Source organism: Heterocephalus glaber, unplaced genomic scaffold (assembly GCF_053883595.1).
Source record: "Heterocephalus glaber isolate CG9 unplaced genomic scaffold, H.glaber_assembly_v1.0 deba00001457, whole genome shotgun sequence".
NCBI lineage: Eukaryota > Metazoa > Chordata > Mammalia > Rodentia > Bathyergidae > Heterocephalus > Heterocephalus glaber.
Window position 1 is genome coordinate 4,570,174 of NW_028258305.1, and position 21,768 is coordinate 4,591,941.

General features: G+C 44.8%; 1 long non-coding RNA gene across 1 annotated transcript; it reads right to left on the reverse strand.

Moving 5' to 3' along the window:
- Positions 1–5,418: 5,418 nt before the first annotated feature.
- LOC101712375 (uncharacterized) lies at positions 5,419–14,085 on the reverse strand. The gene is made up of 3 exons (XR_205467.3): positions 12,620–14,085; positions 10,686–10,894; positions 5,419–8,845 (listed from the first exon to the last, which is right to left on the reverse strand). It is a non-coding gene; the product is annotated as an uncharacterized LOC101712375 (long non-coding RNA).
- Positions 14,086–21,768: the final 7,683 nt, after the last annotated feature.

Below are 21,768 nucleotides of genomic sequence, written 5' to 3' on the forward strand. Positions count from 1 at the left end.
TCCATGGCCAAGTCCCCCATCTGTAGCTTCTGGAACAGCAAGAGCTTTTTCCACAAGCTGTTTCAAACCTTGAAGTTCAGCAAACAAGCCTAAAATAAAAATAACTTGCGTTTATGGATCTAAAAATAGAGGCCCGGAAAACTAAGCTCAGGGCCTTTCTTTTGGTGTGGACTTCTCTAACCCTGGGCTGGGCCTCTTCTCTGCACGCTGGGCTTTAGGAGCCCAGCTGAGCGCCTCACCTCAACTCCTCTTGGAACTCCGCCCGCCCCACCTCCCGGTCTCCTCATCAGAGAAGCTGCAGGGAAGGCAACAATTAGGTCTCTTTGTGCCTCTCTGAGGCAGCAGAGGCTGGAGCCCAGTGGTTTCCAGTCCTCTCCTGTGAAGATCCATGGAATTAACTTTGCAGCTCACCCTGGGCGTCACTCTGTAGCCTTTTCAGTCTTCAGAAGGCTCTTGCTCTTTTGCCCAGGCTAGTCTCAAACTCACCTCAAGTGGTCCTCCCTTGTAGCTGGGAATACAGGTGGACGCCACCACTCCCGGTGTCAGCAGGCGCCCGTCTCTTGCTGGCCCCAGGAGCCGAGGTTTCTCTGGAGTTCAGCGCCGTGTGCGTGGGTGACCGGCGGGCCTGTCCCTCCAATACTTGTGTGGCCACCTGAAATAACTGAATCGCAGTTCTTTTGTGGAATAGTGAAAACAGCAATGAGGGCCTTCAGATTTGTCGCAACCTCCTTATCGTTGTCTGTGTGTCTTTCTATCGCTGGCAGTGCTGTAGATCAAACCCAGGCTGGGCAAGCGCTGTACCCCTGAGCAGCCCCACACTCGCGTTCCCGTCCCCCCACCGTGAGTAGCCCAGGTTGCAGCGTGGTTCACTGACGGAGTAGTTAACATGTCCTCGACCCTTGAGCAGCACATGTTTGAACTGCATGGGTACCACTTATGCACATGTTTTGTTTTGTGTCTTGAGATTTGTGACAGTTTGAATTACAGGCAAACTGCAGATCCTAAAAATAGTGAAAAAATGAAAGAAAAGCCAGGTATGTCGCAAATACATAAAATATATGCAAATGTGTGTCTGTTTTACCATTTACCTCCTAAAATATACACACATCTCATAAAAAGTTAAAATGTTTCAGACAAACTTAGTGTGCTCATTCAGTCAAGAGAAATGTAGACAAACATAAAGATGCAGGAGTAAATCATCACTGTGGCCAGGCTGGGTGGTACATGCCTGTAATCCCAGCACTCAAGAGGATGGGGCAGAAGGGTCAAGAGTTCAAGGCTGGCCTGGCCTACATAGCGAGACCTTGTCTCAGAAAAATCAAATAAATAAATTGCAGCTGCTTACGATTAATTTTAGTACCTACTGCTTCATAATTTCTTCCTTTTTTCTTTTCTTTTCTTTCTTTTTTTTTTGAGATGGGGTCTTGCTATGTAGTTCTGGCTGGCCTAGAACTAATGATGTAACCCAGTCTAACCTTGAATTTATGGCAGTTCTCCTGCCTCAGCCTCCTGAATGCTGGGATGAGAGATGTGTACCACCATACTTGGCTTTTTGTACCATAATTTCATAGTCACCTCCTGTTGCTGTTTGCAATGAGCTCAAATGACTATCTGTTTAAAATACTGTGTGGCCAGGGATTTAGCTCAGTTGTGCCATCACCTGCCTCACAAGCACAAGGTCCTGAGTTTGATCTCCAGTACCAAAAAAAAGTAATAAAATAAAATACTGTGTGAATAAAAAGGCCATGTGACACTGACCATCCCCACATGAGTTGTTCATTTCTCCAGTAAATTGCTGATCATAATCCAAAGTAATCTCTCAAGGTTCTTTTGTAATTTGCTTCCATTACATACATATTTTTATATATATATATCTACATATGTATATACACACACATATATATTATGTATACATATATACACACACATATTATGTAACACATATACACATATATGTGTGCGTATATGTGTATATATATGTGTGTACACATGTATATATGCATACATATGTATGTCAGAAACAGTGGCACATTTCTATAATCCCAGCTGCTGGGAAAGCTGAAGCAGAAGAATCATAATTTGAGCACAGCTTGGGCAACTTAGTGAAATCTTGCTGGAAAGTGAAAAACAAAAAGGGCTAGGGATGAAGCTCAGTGGTGGAATGCCCCTGGGTTCAGTCCTCAGTACCTACAAAAATGTCAACTAAAAAAAAGTCATCTACCAGAAAATGTCAATCAACTCCTTATGCTATGGAAAGGCTTCCCGAAACAGGTTGTTAGTAGCTTTTTTTTTTTTTTTTGGTACCAGGGATTGAACTCAGGTCCTTTCACTTGCAAGGCAGGCAGTGGAACCACTGAGCTAAATGCCCAGGTCTGTTAGTAACATTTTGGAGGGGTCAAAGTTTGTGTTGACTTTTAACTCCCCAGAGGTGGGCACCTCCTGCATCAATCAAGTGCCTGGTTCGATGAGGAAATAATGGACCTAGTGGAGCGCACACTGAGCTGTGGATTGGAAGACTTGGGTCCTAAGTCTTTGTTTCTGCTTTTTGCTTTTTTTTGTTTGTTTTTTTTGGTACTGGGGATCGAGCTCAGGACCTTGCGCTTGTGAGGCAGGCACCAGAACCGCTGAGCTAAATCCCCGGCCCTGTTTGTTTGCTTTTGGTTGACTGGGCATTGGACTTTTGCACTGAGCTATGTCCACACACACACACCCCTTTTCTTTATTTTTTTATTTGGTAACAGGGTCTCAAGAAGTTGCTAAATTGCCCAGGCTCAGCTTGAACTTGTGATCTTCTGCCTCAGCCTCCCAGAGGGCTAGGATTATAGGCATCCACAACTGTGCTCTAAGTTTTTAACTTAACAATACTGAGGTTTGTGACCCTGGCCAGACTTTTAAAACTCTACTCATTTTGTATAATTCTGTTTGGTTGTTGCCCCCATAAATGAATCACTCTTTTAATTTTAACAGATATCACTGGTTTTAAGCATTTTTATTATTGTTGTTTTACCAAGTACAGTTATGACATTGAAAGCTGTGGTTTCATATCTCATTGGTGAAGTACTAAGGTCTGCATTAACATGATCAGGTATTCTCACCTCATACAGATGTTATCTCCCTTATTCCCCTCACCTGTTTCCTTTGTCTTTCTTTTTCGGTCCTTAATTATCAGGAAAAAATTCACCATGTTCACCTCCAAGTCCTGCATTAACATTTCTAGAAATGTGATCATTGTTTAATATTTGTTCAGGGAGACAGATAATTGACACATTGTGCTTGAATTGAATTCCCACTGTAAACAATAAATGCAGTTTGTTGATGACAGATCGGCATTGATCACATGTCATAACCCTCATTATGTGGAGTGCATGCATTAACATTAGAGAGTGATGACAGCACAGCACTCTCACTTGGCGCTTTTTTTTTTTGAGTCAGGGTCTCACTCTCTAGCTCAGGCTGGCCTTGAACTCACTATGTAGCCAAGGATGGCCTCAAACTGGAAGCAATCCTCCTGCCTCAGCCTCTCAAGTGCTGGGATTACAGGTGTGCGCCACCATGCCTGACAGCCTTTAGCATTTTCTTTGGACATCTGGTTGAGAAAATAAACCCAGGAAAATAAAGTTGCAACAGAGAAACAGATAGGCCTGTTTTGGGAACCCTTAAGATTAAATAAATATGAGTTCTTTTGTCTTTGATTTGTTAGGATTTGGTCTGACAATTAATATAGAAAAAGTCTTGGGCTGGGGATTTAGCTCAGTGGTTCCACCACCTGCCTCGCAAGAACAAGGACCGGAGTTTGATCCCCGGTACCAAAAAAAAAAGTCTTTGTTAAACTTTAAATATTTTTTTCTTCCCGGTACTGGGGATTGAACTCAGGACCTTGTGCTTGCCAGGCAGGTGTGGTACCACTGAACCACATCCTAAGCTTTAAATTTTGAGGTTGACAAATACAAGAGTCTACTAGGAACATGCTGGTATTAACTGTACAACTGCAAAAGACAGTCTACTGCTCATTCAGGCAGCATGGAAGGAGATCGCCAGGCAGTCACAGCATGACCCTGTTCCTGAACATAAACACTAGTCCACTTACTAGAGCTTAAAAGGATTGGATGTTTTAAATAAACCGAGTACTAAAGAAAATTATGAAGTCTCATTCTCAGTACTAACAGAAGCTGGTATTTACTGAGAAACATTTTTGCCGTGCACTATGCTAAGCCATTTCAGTATCTGTATTTCTAATTCCTATAGCACAGTAAGTGTCCCCAGAGCCCGTGTGGTGAAGGCAGCAGCCTGTGGTGCTATGTGGATGTGGTGGGACCTTTAGGAGCCTGGGCCTGCAGCAGGAAATTGGGTCACAGCGGAGGCCCTTGAAAAGGATAACAGACCCTAGCTCCTTGGCGTTTTGGGGGGTAGTTGGGTGGCAGGGTCTCACTATATAGTTCAGGCTGGCCTTGAACTTGAAGAGATCCTCCTGCCTCAGCCTTCTGAGTATAGGGATTACAGGTGTGCACCACCACACCCAGTTTGCTTTATTTAGTTTTTTGTTTGTGTTTTGATAACAGTGTCTCCCTATGTAGTCCAGGTTTGTCTTGAACTCACTATCCTCATTCTTATGCTGCAAACGCATGATCTTCCTGCCTCAGGCTCCCAAGTTGTGGTATTATGGGCATGCATCATCACACCTAGCTCTTGCTTTAAGTTTTGATGGGTCCTTAGAGATCATTTCAAAAATATACATTAGATGCTCTTGGAAAGGTGCTCAACATCATTAGCCATTGTGTAAGTGCAAGCCAAAACCACAATGAGATGTCATACACACTTACTAGAATAATAGAATAACTAAAAATTTGAAAAATAGTGATAAACATCGAATGCTGGTGAGGATGCAGAAACTGAATTTCTCATATATTGTAAAATACAGGCAGAGTGTAAAAGAATTGCTGAAAGCTGGGCATGGTGGTACACACCTATAATCCCACCACTGTGGGAGGCTGAGGCAGGAGGACGGCAAATGCAAGCCCAGCCTGGGCAACTTAGTGAGACCCCCTGTTTCAAAACAAAAAATAAAAATGAGCGGAGGATGTACCTCCCAGTTATGTAGCTGTAAACATAGATATAGTTGTGAAGGCCCTGGTTCAATTCTCAGTAGAACCACCACCAGCAAAAAAAATTACCCTGGAAAATAATCTGTCAGTTTCTTATAAAATGAAACATGCACTTAATACATAACCTGACATAATCACTTGGGCATTTATCCAAGAGAAATGAAAACATACAATCATACAGAAAGGAAATCTATGCCCAAATGTTCATAAGTTTTATTTACAATAACCAAAGAACTGAAAAAAACTCAAATGTCTTTCAATGAATGTATGGTTAAAGAGCAATACAATCCAGCCAAGTATGGTGGCACACCTATGGTCCCAGAATTGTGGAGCTGAGGCAGGAGGATCTCAACTTCAAAGACAGCCCAGATTATAAAGCAAGACCCTGGTTTAAAACAACAACAAGAGGGCTGGGGATTTAGCTCAGTGGTTCTGCCGCCTGCCTTGCAGCCACAAGGACCTGAGTTTGATCCCTGGTACCAAAAAAAAGAAACAAGAGTAATACATCCATCCCACAAAATACATAACAATAAAAAGAAACTTTTTTTTCTGTGGTGGTACTGGAGATTGAACTCAGAGCCTCTTGTACTGAGCTACATCCCTAGCCCTTTTTTTGTTGGTTTGTTTGTTTAGTACCAGGAATCAAACTCAGAGCCTCGAGCTAGCCTTGCAGGCACTGTGCCACTGAGCTACATCCCCAGCAAAAAGAAACTTTTTTGTAGTACTAGGAATTGAACCCAGGAAGCACTGAGCTACATCCTCAGCCTCTGCCACTCCCCTTTACTTTATTTTTGAGACAGAGTCTTGCTAAGTTGCCCAGGCTGTTTTTAAACTTCTGGCCCTCTGACTTTAGCCTCCTGAATATCTGGGATGACGGGCATGTGCCACCATGCAGGAAGCCATAATATTGATTATACCCAAAGCATACTGTAAGCTGGCTGTAAAGAGTTAAATCCCTCAACTGGCTTACTTACAAAGCAAGTCTGACTGAAGCTACGTGACTCACAAAAGCATCTCATGAGCACTGCGGTAACGTGCAGGTTAATATGACCTCCAGGGGGTGGGGGGAATGACCTCCCAGCTAACAGCCATGGCCGAGACCACAGTAACGGCCTATGAAGCTGTGAGGCTAATACAAGATAACATGTGAAGCTGAGGTCAGAGTAAATTGCACGCAGATTCCATTCCCACAATTAGTGCCTTCATAGCTAGAAGACAATGTTCTAATTACAACCAAATATGTTATCTATCTTGTTTCTTTTTTTTTAGTACCAGGGATTGAACTCTGGACCTTGCGTTTGCGAGACAGGCATGGGACCATTGAGCTAAATCCCCGGCCCTATCTTGCTTCTAATTTGAAACTGTGAGGCAGGTGGCAGAACCACTGAGCTAAATCCCCAGCCCCCAGAAACTGTTTTGACTCTTCTCTTTAAAGCCTTGCCCGCATTAGTTTCCATGGTAATTGCACGTACTGCATATCTATACACGTATTACACCGTTACCCTAATTCATGAATAATAAAATTCAGTGGAAGGACCAGGGATTTAGCTCAGTGGTTCCACCTCCTGACTCACAAGCAAAAGGTCCCGAGTTAATCCCCAGTACCAAAAAAAAAGAAAAAAGACATGATAAAATTTAGTGGAGGTGACTGACCAGGGTCTTTTGCTAGGGATCCAGCATTGGCCATCCCAGTCCTCTCTCTTTTCTCTTGGGTCTGTTTTAGTATATTTATTTCTTCAGCCTTGCATCACATACTGAGCAGGTGGGAACTAGAGACTTTCTGTTTGGGTCTCCATCACCACCATCCCTGGCAAAAAGAAACTACTGATACATGAAACAAATTGGAATGGGATGTAAAGGAATTATTCTAAGAAAAAAAACTCAAAAGGTACCTTAAATGTATAATTCCACTTCTGTAATATTCTAGAAATGACAAAATTATAGCGATGCAGAACAAATTCATGGTTGGCAGGCATTAGAGATGCAGGGAGCAGGATGAGCTGACTACAAAGGGTTTGGGATACAGCACAGTGGCAGAGTGCTTGCCTGGCTAGAATGCCAGCAGCCTCAGGTTCAGATCTCCAGCCTTCCAAGTAGTTGAGCTTACAGATGTGTGCTGCTATGCTTGGCATGAAACTTTATCTAGTGTGTGAAATTGCTACAGCCCACTACTGAGGCCAGACGTGGCCAATGGTGTGTCACAGTGGAAAGCCAGTAGACGATGCGATACAGTACAGAGCAGCTTGTAACTCACTTTGAGTGCCAGGAAAAGGGCTTCTAATGTAACAAAAAGCAGACACCAAAGAAAGACTGTTTATTTCCTAGAATGTTAATGAAATAACTTTGAGATAATAAGATTGTTAAAGAAAAATCAAAGAATTAAAAGAATTATTAGCATGCTACTTAATTTGTACACAAGGGAGGTAATCAGCAGATCAATTTTTTTTTTTTTTTGAGACAGGGTCTCACTGTGTAGTCCAGGCTGGTTTTGAACTCACTGTGTAGCCCAGGCTGGCCTCACACTCATGGAGATCCTCCTGCCTCAGCCTCCCAAGTGCTGGGATTATAGATATGCACTACCACACCTGGCTCCATTTACTTTCAACTTCTCAATGTCCTTTATTTCTTTACTTGTTTATTTTAATTGCAAAAAATTACATATATATACACACACAATTCATAATAGCTGAATATTTGAAGCATCTTATATGTCCATTAACATTTAAAAGAAAATGTGGTATTTACATACTAAGGAGTACTACTCTGCTATAAAGAAGGATAAATTTGAGTCATTTGTAGGAAAATGGATATACCTACAGACCATAATGTTAAGTAAAATAAATCAGACACAAATGCTTAAATATGTTTCTCTTATATGAGAAACCCAAAGTATTTATGGTAAAAACACGATGTTTTAAAATACATAAACAACAATCGCTTCTCGGCCTTTTGGCTAAGATCAAGTGTAAAATACATAAACAAAACCAGGCATGGTGGCACACACCTGTTATCTCAGCACTTAGGAAGCTGACGCAAAAGGATCACTGCAAAATCCAGGCCAGACGTGTTGTGCAATGGCTAAATCTAACAAATGTTTTAGCTCACATATTTATAATTTATTCATGGTCAGAACACTTAAAAACTAGACTCTTAGGCTAGCTCCACCGCCTACTATAGATGCGATCTTAGATAAACCATAAAACCTATTAGAACTTTCAGGAAGCCGCTATTAGCCCTGCTGCAGGATCCTTCTGAGAGGTTTGTGCGGCGCCAGGGGAGAAAAGGTGTGAGATACATATTGTGCGTCCTCCTGGATCCTCAAACTTTGAGTTCCGAGGACCAGGGCACAGAGAGCCCTCGGGGCAGTGGCGAGCTCGGGCATCTGCGCCGCTTGCTTGGCCTGCACCTGGACCGCCGACTACTTAAGAAGCGGCGTGGGCGTGGGGCCGAGCTCCCCACCTGCGCTCCACTCCTTCGCCCACGGTGGCCACAAAGCTCCGTGACTCTGACTTCTGGGCCAGCCTCCATGGCGAGGTCCCCGGGCTCCTGGCCTGGGACATGGGGAACAAGTGCTTTCTCTCCTTCACCAAGTCGCACCTGCTCATGACCGAGCAGATTCACAGCACTCCCCTTTCTTCGGGACAGCTCCAAGAAGGCTGGAAGAATACAATCCGTCACAATCTCTGTTTCCGAGACAGCTTTCAGAAAGTGCCGATGTGATGCCCTTCCTCTTTGACCTATAACTGTAAGAAGCAAGAGTCATCGGCCGGGCCTTATTAAAGTTCCTGACAGCAGCCTCCGGATGTGTGTGCGCTCCTGTGTTTGCATGTGCATGTTTTCGTGGGGTGGCTCTTGGGATGGGCTCAGGGCAGGAGTACAGTTCAGCTCCAAAGGTGAAAATGAGGGTCCTCAGAGCTGTGGGCAGATCCCAAGGCAACAGGGCAGTTGCCAGTGTGTTGGAGGGGGTGGGGGTTGGAGGGTGGGGGGCTGTCCTGTGCCTGTCACTCTTCTTCAGGATCCTGAAGCAACTTCCATGTTCCTGGGTTATGAAGATTATCTGAGGAGATGCTAGCTCACAGCTAGCACCACCACTCATTCACATTCAGCATCCATTGAGGGGCTGCTGGGGACCCAGCTAGGCTCAGAAAACAGGCCCTGAGGGCCTCGGATTTAGCTCAGTGGTTCCACCGCTTGCTTTGCAAATGCAAGTTCCTGAGTTCAATCCCTGGTAGCAAAAAAAAGGCTCTGTGAGGACCTGTGGTCAAGGCAGAGAGGAGCCTGTAGATGGCCTTCAGTTCAGGGAGCTGTGGCTTTTATTATTTGTGTGGTGCTAGGGTTGGAGCCTCAGGCATGCTAAATGTACTCCACCACCGAGCTGCATCTCCAGCCCTGCTTGATCTTTGTGCGTGTGTTGTTCGTTGGTTGGTTTTTACGGTGCTGGATGTCAAACCCAGGGCCTTATGCATTGCTTGACTTTGTGTATATTTGAAAATTTCAGTGTACAATATATTGTTATTAACTATAGTTTACATGTTGTACAATAGATCTTTTGAACTTATTCCTCCTATCTAACTGAAAATTTGTATCTTTAACCATTTCCCCAATTCTCCACCCAACTGGAACCCTCCTGTGCTTCTATGAGTTAGACTTTTTTAAGATTTCACGTATTAGTGAGATTGGGTGTTGTTTGGTTTTATTTTTTTGAGACAAAGTTCTTTTGGTTTTTTTTGGTACTGGGGCTCGAACTCGGGTCCTTGTGCTTGCGCAGCAGGCGGCGAAACCACTGAGCTAAATCCCCGGTGAAACAAAGTTTTACTATGTGCCCTAGGTTGGCTTTGAACTTGAGATCTTCCTGCCTCTGCTTCCCACATAGCTAGGACTACAAGGTCACCACAGAGCCCAACTGGTATTTGTTTATAAGGATTCTCTCTAACAAATAATTGGCTTAATTTTTTAAAACTGTCCTAAGCAAAACGTGGAATTTGTTGATTCATACAATTGAAAAGTTTGGGAGTAGACTTCAATCACAATGCAATCAGGGGCTCAAATAGTAGCATCAGGACCCAATTTCTCTATCTCTTGGTTACATTTCTACTGCGTCAGTTATCTCAGTGGCTTTTACCTTGAGGTGGGAAGATGACTTTAGAAGTTCGCCATCCTTTTTTTGGGTTTTCTTTCACCATCCTATATCATTCTAGTTTCAAAGTTAGTGGATCAGGGTGGTGCTACATGCCTATAGTCCCAGCATTTGAGGAACAGAGGCAGAAGGAGGCCAGCCTGCACTACAGAAGGAGAGCCTGTTCCAAAAAAAAGTTGAGGTGCTGACTTGGCATTGGCATTTGCCTACACTCCCAGCTCTCCTGGAGTCTGAGGCAGGAGGATCAGGAGCCCATGTGTTCAGGGCCACCCTGGGCAACTTGGTGAGACACTCTCCCCAGGCCATCTCAGAAAAATAGTCAAAAAATAAAGTTGAAAAGATGTCTTTTCCCATGACTTATTATAATTAGGCAAATTTGGTCAAATAACTTTCCCTGAACCAACTAGTATGACCAGATACTTGGCTGGTCCCAGGGACAGACTCACCTTTTGATGGAATTAGGTGTGTTGACCAGCTTTTTGTCACTGAGACAAAATAACCATGACAATCTGCTTAAAGGAAGAAAAGCTTATGTGGTTCATGGTTTCATAGGTGTCAGTCCATGGTTGGCTAGTTCCATCTCTTTAGATCTGTGTGAGGCAGAAACATCAAGGTGGGAGGGTGTGGCAGAAGAAAGTTGCTCACTTCATGACAGCTAGGAAGAAGAGAGAGAAAGGGGAAGAGCCGGTGAAGAAGGGGTTGGGTACAAGAAATAGTCACCAGGACCACCCACCATCCCATTCCTTCAACCATGGCCCACCTTCTAGGATGGCATCACCCCTCCCATGATGCCATCAAATTGTTACAAAACTTAGTGAGGCAAGAGTTAAGGTTCTATTTGGCAGTAAGGACAGTGGCCCTGCTGGGCATGGTGGCAAATGTCTGTAATTCCAGCCCTCAGGAGGCTGAGGCAGGAAGATCACTGAGTTTGAGGCCAGCCTAAACTACATAGTGGGGGGAAAAGAAAAACAGCAGCCCTAAAATGGAGTCAAAAAGCAGAAAATGAAGTCTGCTGAGTCACAGCCCTCTAGGAACCTTACAAAATATCTGCCAGGTGTTCTTCAGCTGTCTGGGACCTCCTCAGACCATGATCAGGTGGGGTGTTGGCTCAAGGGCAAACAGGCCCTGGATGGACACTTCGTGATCACTGCACAGACTGGATGTTAAAAATATGTAGTCTTCTTTAGGGTAGAGATTATATTGCTTACACAATAGCACAAGCTCCCTTTGAAACCCCTTAATAACCTCCAGACAAAGAGCAAGCCTGGGTATCCTACTCAGACCCCCTCTCAGCTAGGAGGAGCTTCATTTCCTTGTCTTAATAGCTTTTAAATAAATTAACACCAGATATGGTGGCACATGCTTGGAGTCCCAGCACTTGGGAGGCTGAGGCAGGAGGATTGCCAAGAGTTTGAGGCCAGCCTGAACACATAGTGAGTTCAAGACCAGCCTGAACTACATAGCAAGACATTGTCTCAAAAAAAAATTTGCTTGTCCCATACCTACTTGGTCCACGGTTTCATTCTGTCACAATGGGACAATACTCTGGCGTTCTGCTAACAGTCAAGAATCAGTTAGTGTATTGATCCACTGATGAAGTTAGAGTTCTCATGGTCCTGTCTCCTTCCTGGGGCCCTCCCTCTGAACACAGGAGACTTTTGAGGAAATTTGAGACCCAAAGCATAACAGAAGCTACCCACACCTCTGGTACACGTAGGCCAAGAAATCAGAGTGCCATTAGCACAAGAAGGGAAAACGGATGTGTGCTGGACAACCAAAAAGCCAAAGGGCTGGGGCATGGTGGCACATGCCTGGGGTCCCAGCACTGGGCAGGCCGAGGCAGCAAGGCTGGGAGTTGGAGTCTGCCCTGGCTGCACAGTGAGGTCAAGGCCAACCTGGACTACATAGCATGACCCTGTCTCCAGAAAACAAAATAAAACAAACATAAAAACCACACACACATACACAGATAAATGAAATATTAGTGGCCACGCTGGTGCATTCTTGTAACTCTAGCAACTCAGGAGGCCAAGGCAGGCCGATTGCAAGTTCAAGCCCAGGCTGGACAATTTATCAAGCCCTATCTCAAAATAAAAATTTTAAGAGGGGTGCAGTTCAGTATTTCCCGGGTTCAGTCCCCAGTACTGAAAAAAAAAGTTGACATACTATCACTGAGAATGTAGTTCAGTGGTTGAGCACTTGCCTAGCATACAAGGCCCTGGGTTCAATCCTCAGCACCACCACCAAAAAAGAAGTTAAAGTCTTTATAGATGTGTCCCTAATACTCAAAAGTTGAGAACCACTGTCTTATAGTTGGCTTAAAATTGATATATTAGTTAATTTAGTTGATCCCCATCTACCGAACACCCCATACACATACCTTTTAATATCACTTGTCTAAATCTTCCAGGGTTTATCTATTCTTTAAGAGTTCTCAAATTGCAGGCAGCAGTTCCATGGTAATACTTGCAAGGTTTGTTTTGTTTTGTTTTAAGGCCTTTGCTGTGTGCTATGCAGCTTAGTTTTCTAACTTTGTTGTTTTTGTTTTTTCGGTACAGGAATTGAACTCAGGACTTTACGCTTGCCAGGCAGGTGCAACACCTCTGAGCTACATCCCAGCCCTGTTGTTATTTTTTTGAGTTACTTTTTTTGTTTTGGGGGGTTTTTTTGGTACCGGGTATCAAACTCAGGACCTTGCACTTTCAAGGCAGATGGCGGCACCACTGAGCTAAATCCCCGGCTGTTGCTTTTTTTGAGACAGAGTCTCACTATGTAGCCTAGGATGACCGCGAACTCACAGCGATTCTCCTGCCTCAGCCTCCCAAATGCTGGGATTTCAGGTGTGCACCATCACATGGGCTAGCTTGCTTTCTTGCCACTTATCTCCCTTCCCAGCGACTCTTACCAAGTTGGTAAACTGATCCCCCCTAAAACACTAGGACTAGGCTCACGATTTTACTTTGCTGCTGAAAACCCTTCCGTTCTCCTTGCTGGAGCCCAGCTCCTCGCCTTAACCTCTGAGCACTGGCGCAGGCTGACTCTGCCCTAGCTTTCCAGTCTTCTCTGCCATCCCTCGCCAACACGAGCCTTGCATTAATGACCACATTCACTCACTCCCAGCCCCACTGTGCCTTGAAATTTCCCATTTTTGCCCTTTTGTTGCTGCTCTTCCCACCTCCTGTAATAAAGGAAATAATAGAATGGGGAGTGAGCAATTCGGTTTGTCACGACTCTCCGTGAATCTCCAGCACTGTTTTTCTCCACACCATCGGGCTGTCCTAGCCGAAAACCCCGAGGTGCAGGCGAGGTGCGCCACTGGTCCCGGACGCCTCCCGCCTCCCAGGGCTGATCCCGCCCGCCCCCTCCCCCCACGCCTGGGGCGCCGCCTCCTCAGCAAGGCTGCGCTCTGCCCTCTCAGCCGGCCTGCAGGAGCTCAGACTCTGCTTTCCTGCTGTCCATTCGTAGCCCTCCGTGTTGTGCCTCTCCGCGATTGTTTCCGATCTTCCCGTTCCACTGTCTTTCTCGTGGCCTTTGCCCTTCCTTCCTGTGTTACGCAGTAGTCTTGTCTTCCAGTAATGATCTTCTCCCAGCCCGTGAATCAGAACACGCGTTTCCAGCTCACTTTCTCATTGCTTTCTCTCTTTCCCATTCCTTCCTTACAGATTTTACAGCTGTTCCTGAATAACAAAGACGGAAACCTGCAAAGAATTCTCTCCCAGTGGATGCGTTGAGAAGATAATGTAAAATAACTACAAAAGGTTTAGCTTTGTGGTTCTGCCGCCTGCCCTGCAATTGCAAGGTCCTGAGTTTGATCCCCGGTACCAAAAAAAGAAAAAGGTATTATTTGCTTCATAAGATTTTTCCAGCATCAGTTTTGGTTTCTAGAGTGCATTACAAAGAAAGCACATACAAATTCTCAAGTGTTTTTTAGGCCCAGGGGAATGTGTATAAATAAGCTTAGAAAAGCTCACATAAAGTTCAGCTCAATTGTTAATAATTCTGAAATTGGGAGAACTTAGAAATAAAACATATAATTTGGTTAGGTCTAATCAAAGGAGACCAATATATCATTCTTAGGCAACATGAAGAAATAGATTTTTAAGAACAATTTCCTTAGCTTCATTTGGCTGTCTGGGGTCTTGATTCCCATTAAGAAATCAACTCAGTATCTTGAGTTCTAGACCAGCCTGGACTCCGTAGCAAGTTCCAGGCCAAAAAAATCCAAAAAACAACCAAATCTCAACCTGGTTAGCATATGCCTGTGAATCCACACATTGGGAAGCTGAGGCAGGTAGACTACAAGTCAAGACCAGCCTGGGAATTTAGTGAGACCCTTGTCTCAAAATTTTTAAAAGTCTGGGGATGGGGATGGTGGCACATGACTGTGATTCCAGCACTCAGGAGTTTGGGGCAAGAAGCTCTTGAGTTGGAGGCCAGCCTGAGCTATGTAGTGAGACCTGATTTCAAAAACAAAAACAAAAAATGTGAGGCTGGTGATGTAGTACAGAACTAGAGTGCTTACCTAGCATGTGTGAGGCCCTGGGTTCAATCCCCAGTACTGCAAAAGACTCAATCAAACAGTGGGCAACTGGGCCAGGTATAGTGGTGCATACCTGTAATCTCAGGCCTCGGGAAGCTGAGGCAGCAGGATCACTGTGAGTTTGAGACAAGCTTGGGCTACATAGTAAGTTCAAGGCCAGCCTGAACTACATAGCAAGACCCTATCTAAAAAAAAAAAAAAAAACCCAAAAAAAGGCTGGGGATTTAGCTCAGTGGTGCCATGCCTGCCTTGCAAGCACGAGGTCTCAAGTTCAATACCAGGTACTGAAAAAAAAAAGAAAGAGAGAGAGAGCTCAAATAGTAACCAATACTGGCAAGGCTGTGTGTGTGTGTGGGGGGGGGTTCTACATTATTATTATTGGTGGGATGTCAACTAGTATACCCACTATAAAAATCAGTATGGAGATGCCTCAAAAAACTAAAACGAGATATTCCATTAGACTCAGCTGTTCTCTTTCTAGGTACCTTCCCAAAAGAATCAAAGGCGTCATATTACAGTGATACATGCATTTCCACAAGTCATAATAGCTAAATCTTGGAAACAGCCTATATATCCATCAACAGATGAATGGATAAAGAAGATGTGGTATTGGCCAAGGATGTAGCTCAGTGGTGCCCCACCTGCCTAGCAAGCGCAAGGTCCTGAGTTCAATCTCTGATACTGCAAAAACAAGAAAATGTGGTATTTATACACAATGGAATTGCACTCTGCCATAAAGAAGGGTAAACTTGAGTCATGTGTAGGAAAATGGATGCACCTAGAGACCATAATGCTAAGTGAAATAACTCAGACACACGAGGCAGGCCTGAAATCCAGGCCAGAATGATGAGCCTCGGTCCATGGGTATCGAGCTGGAGACTGCCCTGGGTGGGCCTGACTGCTCCTGTGTTTCCTGTATGGCCCAGAGCTAGGGTCTCAGGCAAGGTCTGGCACTCACTTCCCTGGGTCTCACTTTCCACACAGTGCTGCCTGAGTCTGGGGAGGGGTGATGCAGAAAAGGCAAAGTCCCCTCCCCACCCTCTTTGCAGTATGTTTTCTTATTTCTTTAGTATGTCCAGGTGCTATAATCACTCACCTGTTTCCCTAGCTCTTGGAAAGATGTTTTCACACGTGGAGAATTGTTCAAATTGATGGTGCTGGCCAGATGTACCTATTGATGGTGCAATATGACCACAGTCCCATCCACTAGGGAGGCTGAGGCAGGAGGGTTGCTAGAGCCACAAGTTCAAGGCCAGTCGGGGCAACATAGTGAGACTGTGTCTATAAAAAAACAAAAAAAAAACCCCAAATAAATGGTGTTTCCCTGGAAAGTCCTGTTTTGCCAACTTGCTGATGCTGAAACCTCCCATATTCTTCATGGAGGTGAAGATGCTCAGGCGGTGGTGGGAACAGAGGAAGTAGCCTTTAGTAGCTCAAGTATATACAAAGAAATTTCTTTTGTAAACTTAGAGAACCACCAGACTAATTCTGACCTTCCTACATAGCAGCTTTTTTTTTTTTTGGTAACAGAGATCGAACTCCGCACCTTGTGCTTGCGAGGCAGGCACTGGAACCACTGAGCTAAATCCCCAGCCTGACCTTCCTGAAGTTGGCCAACTATGAACAATTTGGGAATCACAAACCCATAAACACCAAGAATATATTTGACCACACTCTTATTTTAAAACATAGAGCATAGGGCCAGGGAGTTAGCTCAGTGGTTCCACTGCCTGCCCTGCAAGCGCAAGGACCCGAGTTCGATCCCTGGTACCAAAAAAAAAAAAAAATTAAGGGAAAACATAGAGCACATGGGGCCAGGGATTTAGCTCACTGGCACTCCTAAGTTTGATCCCTGATACCGAAAATAAATAAATAAATAAATAAATAAATAAATAAATAAAACAGCACAGCCAGGCATAGTGGCACATGCCTGTGATTCCAGCACTTGGGAGACTGAGGCAGGAGGATCACAATTTCAGGTTCAGCCTGGGCAACTTAGCTGTTTCAAAATTTTAAAATTAAAAAGGGCTAAGAATGTAGTTCAGTGTGAAACCCATAGGTTCCATCCTCGGTATAGCTGAAAAACATCATCATCAACAACAACAGAGAGCATATGAAATAGAGACGGCAGTATTTGCTCATGGGCAGAATGTGTTGGAGAAAATAGAAGGGTGTTTGACCAGCAACTGGAAGGACAGAGCTGCCATTAAATGAAGTCTGCAGTTGTGCAGGGGAACAAGTTTTAGGGTGTGGGGTTTCCATGGACACTATGGGACAGAAACGCTCAGGAGGGTGTCTGGGTCACTTGTACCTAACTTGAACCTTCCTGCGCTGCCCCAGCTCAGTGGCTCGTCCCATTCTGTGATCCTCCTCATCTGAAGCCCTTGCCACCCTGTCTCCACCTGTCCAGGTGTCCTCTGGGGAAAAGACACGCCCAGGGCTGGCCCGTCCTTGAGCCCTCAGCGGTTCCTGTGCTGGGCTTTCTAGTGATTTTGTCCCCAGACCCTGGCAACACCTCACCTCTGACTGCCATGCTTTGACTGTTCCTTGTCTCTTGGGCCACCTTTCTATTGGGATCCTCTGGGTTTTCCAGGTAAGGGTCCAAGAGGGACCTGGAGTCCATATGGGCTTCCTAAAAGCCCCCTGCTTTGTCCTGACCTCAGAGAGACGGTAGCTCACACCTTCACTCTGCCTCCACCACCTACTTTGGTCTGGAGAATTCTTTAGAACTGGCCTTGGCTCTCATCTCTGTACCACACAAACTCCCAAAGGGCTCAGGTCAGAGTCCCAAGGGGCCATCTTGCCATACCCTCTTGCTTGGCTAACATGAGAAGATACAAACAAAACAAAACCTAGGACCAAACAAAACACTAGTTAGCGGGGCCGGGGATTTAGCTCAGTGGTTCCGTTGCTTGCCTTGCAAGCGCAAGGACCCGAGTTCGATCCCCGGTACCAAAAAAAAAACAAACACTAGTTAGCAAACATGTGGAAAAAATGGAATTATCATATACTACTGGTATGGGTGCCTCGTGCCTCTTGGAAAACCTTTGACGGTATCTACTTAAGGTGTCCTGGTGATTCTGTGCCTATTTATACACTCACTATGTCACTATGCATACATACATATACATATATATATGCACATGTGTACACACAGACACATGCACGCACACACATACAACCAATGGAAGATAGGTAGTGGGATGGACATGGATGCATGAAAGCCATAAACTGGACACAACTCAGATTCCCATCAGCAATAGAATGGACAAATATTGCTGGTATATTAAACATAATTTTTTAAAAGAATGAACTACTGTAGTCCAGCGTGGTGGTGCACACCTGTGGCCCAGCTTGTCAGAGGCCGAGGCAGGAGAATCGAAAGTTTGGACCCAGACTGGGCAACCCGGCAATTTTTTTTTTTTGGCAACCCGGCAATTTAATGTGACAGTTTCAAAATCAAAATCAAAAACAAAAAGGGCTTGGAGCTGGGCATGGTGGCACACACCTGCAATCCCAGCACTGGGGAGGCTGAGGCAGGAGGATTGCCGTGAGTTCAAGGCCAGCCTGAACTACATGGCAAGACCCTGCCTCAAAAAAGGCGGGGGTGGGGAGCTAGGGGTGTAACTTGGTCCGAAGGACTGGCTTTAGTGCCCAGTACTGCAAAAAATAAAACAAAACCAAAAATTTACTTCGATGTGCAATATGGGTAAAGAAGAAGGTGCAAGTATGTTGTGCATGGGTCTGTTCACAGATGCTCAAGCAGAGCTGAACTACTGTTACTGTTGTCCTTATTGTTAGGGGTCAGGACAGTGGAACTTGTGGTGAACAGGCGCTGCAAAATTCTGTATTTTAATCTGGGCGACAATTACATTTGTAGTGAATGGATTTATACATTTCTAAAATTTCATCTAGCTATAGTTAAAATGTGTGCATTGTGTTAAACATATGTTGTCAATACTTCCTAACAAAGTAAAAAAAAAAAAAAAAGCCCACAAATGTGGAGAAATTGATGTTCTTTGAACTCTTCACGCCTGTATTTTCATTATTTGGTAACATAAGCCATGCATTATTTACAAAGTGCTTTAGTTGGGAGGACCTTCTGAGCCCCAAACCTGGAGAGATATTTCAAAAAGTAAAAATGTTATGTCTAAGTAACAACAGCTCTGGGTGCGTGCCCCTGACCGCAGCTTTCTGTGAGCCCTCAAGAGCGCAGCTTCCTGGGCTCCTGCCGGAATCTACCAGCAGGGGGCAGCAGTGCACAAACCCACATACTCTGGCCTTCTGTGCTCCCCAGTTTAGTGCCACTGTCCTGGCCTTTCAGACTCCTCACTCCCCATCTCCAGCTACATTTCCAAGTTGTCCCTCACTCCCCTGCTCCGAAATGATGAGCAACAGCATTTCAAATGGACCGGAGCAGATCCTCACTCATGGAATGGAGCGAAAGGACAAAATGCTTTCCATTCTCAAGAGTATGGATCCAAGAGTGTGTGTGTGTGTGTGTGTGTGTGTGTGTGTGTGTGTGTGTGTGTGTGTGTGGTGACTGAACCCAGGGCCTTCAAACTGAGCTATATGCCCAGCCCTTTTTTATTTTTTTATTTTGAGACAGAGTCTTGCTAAGTAAGTTGCCTGTGTTGGCTCGAACTTGGAATCCTCATGCTTTTACCTCCCTAGGTTACAGGTGGGCACCAGCATGCCTGGCCAGGTGTGTCTTTGTTTGTTTTTGTTTTTGAGACTGGGTCTCACTTTGTAGTTCAGGCTGACCTTGAACTCACTATGTAGTCCACACTAGCCTGGAACTTGCAGTGATCCTCCTGCCTCGGCCTGCCAAGTGCTGGGCTAACAGGTTTGCACCATCACACCTGGCTTCAGGTGTGTCCTAAGTGGTCCCACATAGGGATCATTGTCCACCACTCTGTCACCACCACCCACTTTCATGATCGCAACACAGACCAGAAACTCCAGGCCTTCCTCACTCCTCAGGTCTCCTTTGCCATCCAGGCCCTCCAGTCCCATGGCCCGTTGCTCTGTCCCTGTCCTGTGGTCCTCACCTCTTCATCACCACCACCCCCATGCATTCCAGCCATCCTGGGACATCAATGATGTCACTTTTGGGAACACCTTCAACTCTGATCACTCCGGGCCTCAGCTGTAACCTGCCAGCCACTTCCCATTGCCCTTGGCCTGAAGTTCAAAACTCACTTTGGGCCCCAGGGTCCAGCCTGAGCCAGCCTGAGGCACTCTCCCTCCCACCCAGACTCCTTCACACACCCTCCACCCCATGCTTTCCACTCTTCCCTCCACGCCCACTGTCCTGTTCTCTTTCCTAAGGAGATGCTAATGTCCTTCCCGATGGAGTTTCAGATCTGACAGACCATATTAGCTCTTTGCTTATCTGGTGGATGTCTCCCCCTGAGGCCATGCACCTAACAAAGCAGGGACCTGTCTGCTTGCTCACCTTTGATGTAAGCTGTCCCAAGCCCCTCCTGGGTTCTAGTAGATGCTCAGTGTTTGTTGAATTAGAATATCAGTCAAAGAAAACAAAAAAGAATGTAAATCTCGACCTTAACCTCACCAAGGCAGGAGACAAAGTGTGCTGTTGCTTTAAAATATTAATAATGATGGCCAGGCAAGGTGGCACACACCTGTAATCCCAGCACTTGGCAGGCTGAGGCAGGAGGATCACTGTGAGTTCCAGGCCAGCCTGGGCTACATAGCAAGATCCTGTCTCAAAAATCAAAAAAGGGCTGGGGATTTAGCTCAGTGGCACTCTGCCTGCCTTGCAAGTGCACGGTCCTGAGTTCGATCTCCGGTACCGGTACCAAAAACAAAACAAAACAAAACAAAACCCAAAATAAAAACATACGTAAATAAAAACACTTTACATTTGTGTGTATGTTCTTTCAAAGTATTCAACATCCTTCACAATAATTGCACAAGATAGTTTACATAGCATAGAGAAGTGGTATTTCCATTTGATAAAATTTTAAAAAAGAAGCACAGGGGCCTGGGATTTAGCTCAGTGGTTTTGCCTGCTGAGCAAGCACAAGGACCCAAGTTCAATCCCCGGTACCAAAAAAAAAAAAAGAAGCACAAAGAGAATTGACTAAAATGTTACAGTGAGGGCTAAAGTCACAATCTCTAACCTATCATACATCTGAAATAGAACATAGAAATGTCTGTCTCTCGGTCTGACTTGCAGTGGGGAGGATAGCTTGATAGCTAAGGGTTTGGGCCCTAGACATAGACTTTTTATTACTATTTTAATTTTTCTTCTTATTAGTCCATGTTTGTAGTACATAGTGATTACATTCATCATGGGGAGTTGGTACATGTGCATAACACATCTTAATTGTTTTTATGTCCCTTTCCCCTCTCCTGCCTTCCAAGACAGACTTAAATTTCCAGAACTAGCTCCACTATTTAACTTGCTGTGTGAGCTTGTGTAAGTTACTTAACTTCCCTGAGCTTCAGTTTCTCTGTCTCCAGAATGGGAATAACAGTATCCATTATATGTTTGAGATCTCACTAAATATATATGTATAAATATATATAAAGATATGTATAGATATACGTGTGTATATTTATATGTATCAATCTATCTCCACAAAAATGCACACCACACACAGTGCTGAGCATGGCACATGGAAGCCCTCAATCAAAGTGAATTGTTTTTGTTGTTTTTGTTTTTGGTACTGGGGTTCAAACTCAGGACCTCGTGCTTTCCAGGCAGGCAGCAGCCCCACTAAGCTAAACCCTCAGCCCTGAAGTGAATTGTTGCCAGGATTAATGGCACATGCCTGTAATCCCAGCACTCAGGAGGCTGAGGCAGGAGGATCTCTGAGAGTTAAAGGCCAGCCTGGGCTACACAGTGAATTCAGGTCCAGCCTGAACTACATAGTGAGATCTTGTCTCAAAAAAACAAAAACAAAAAAACCAACAAAATTAAAGTGGATTGTTATTTGTGGATGTCTTAAGAACGCTAATTG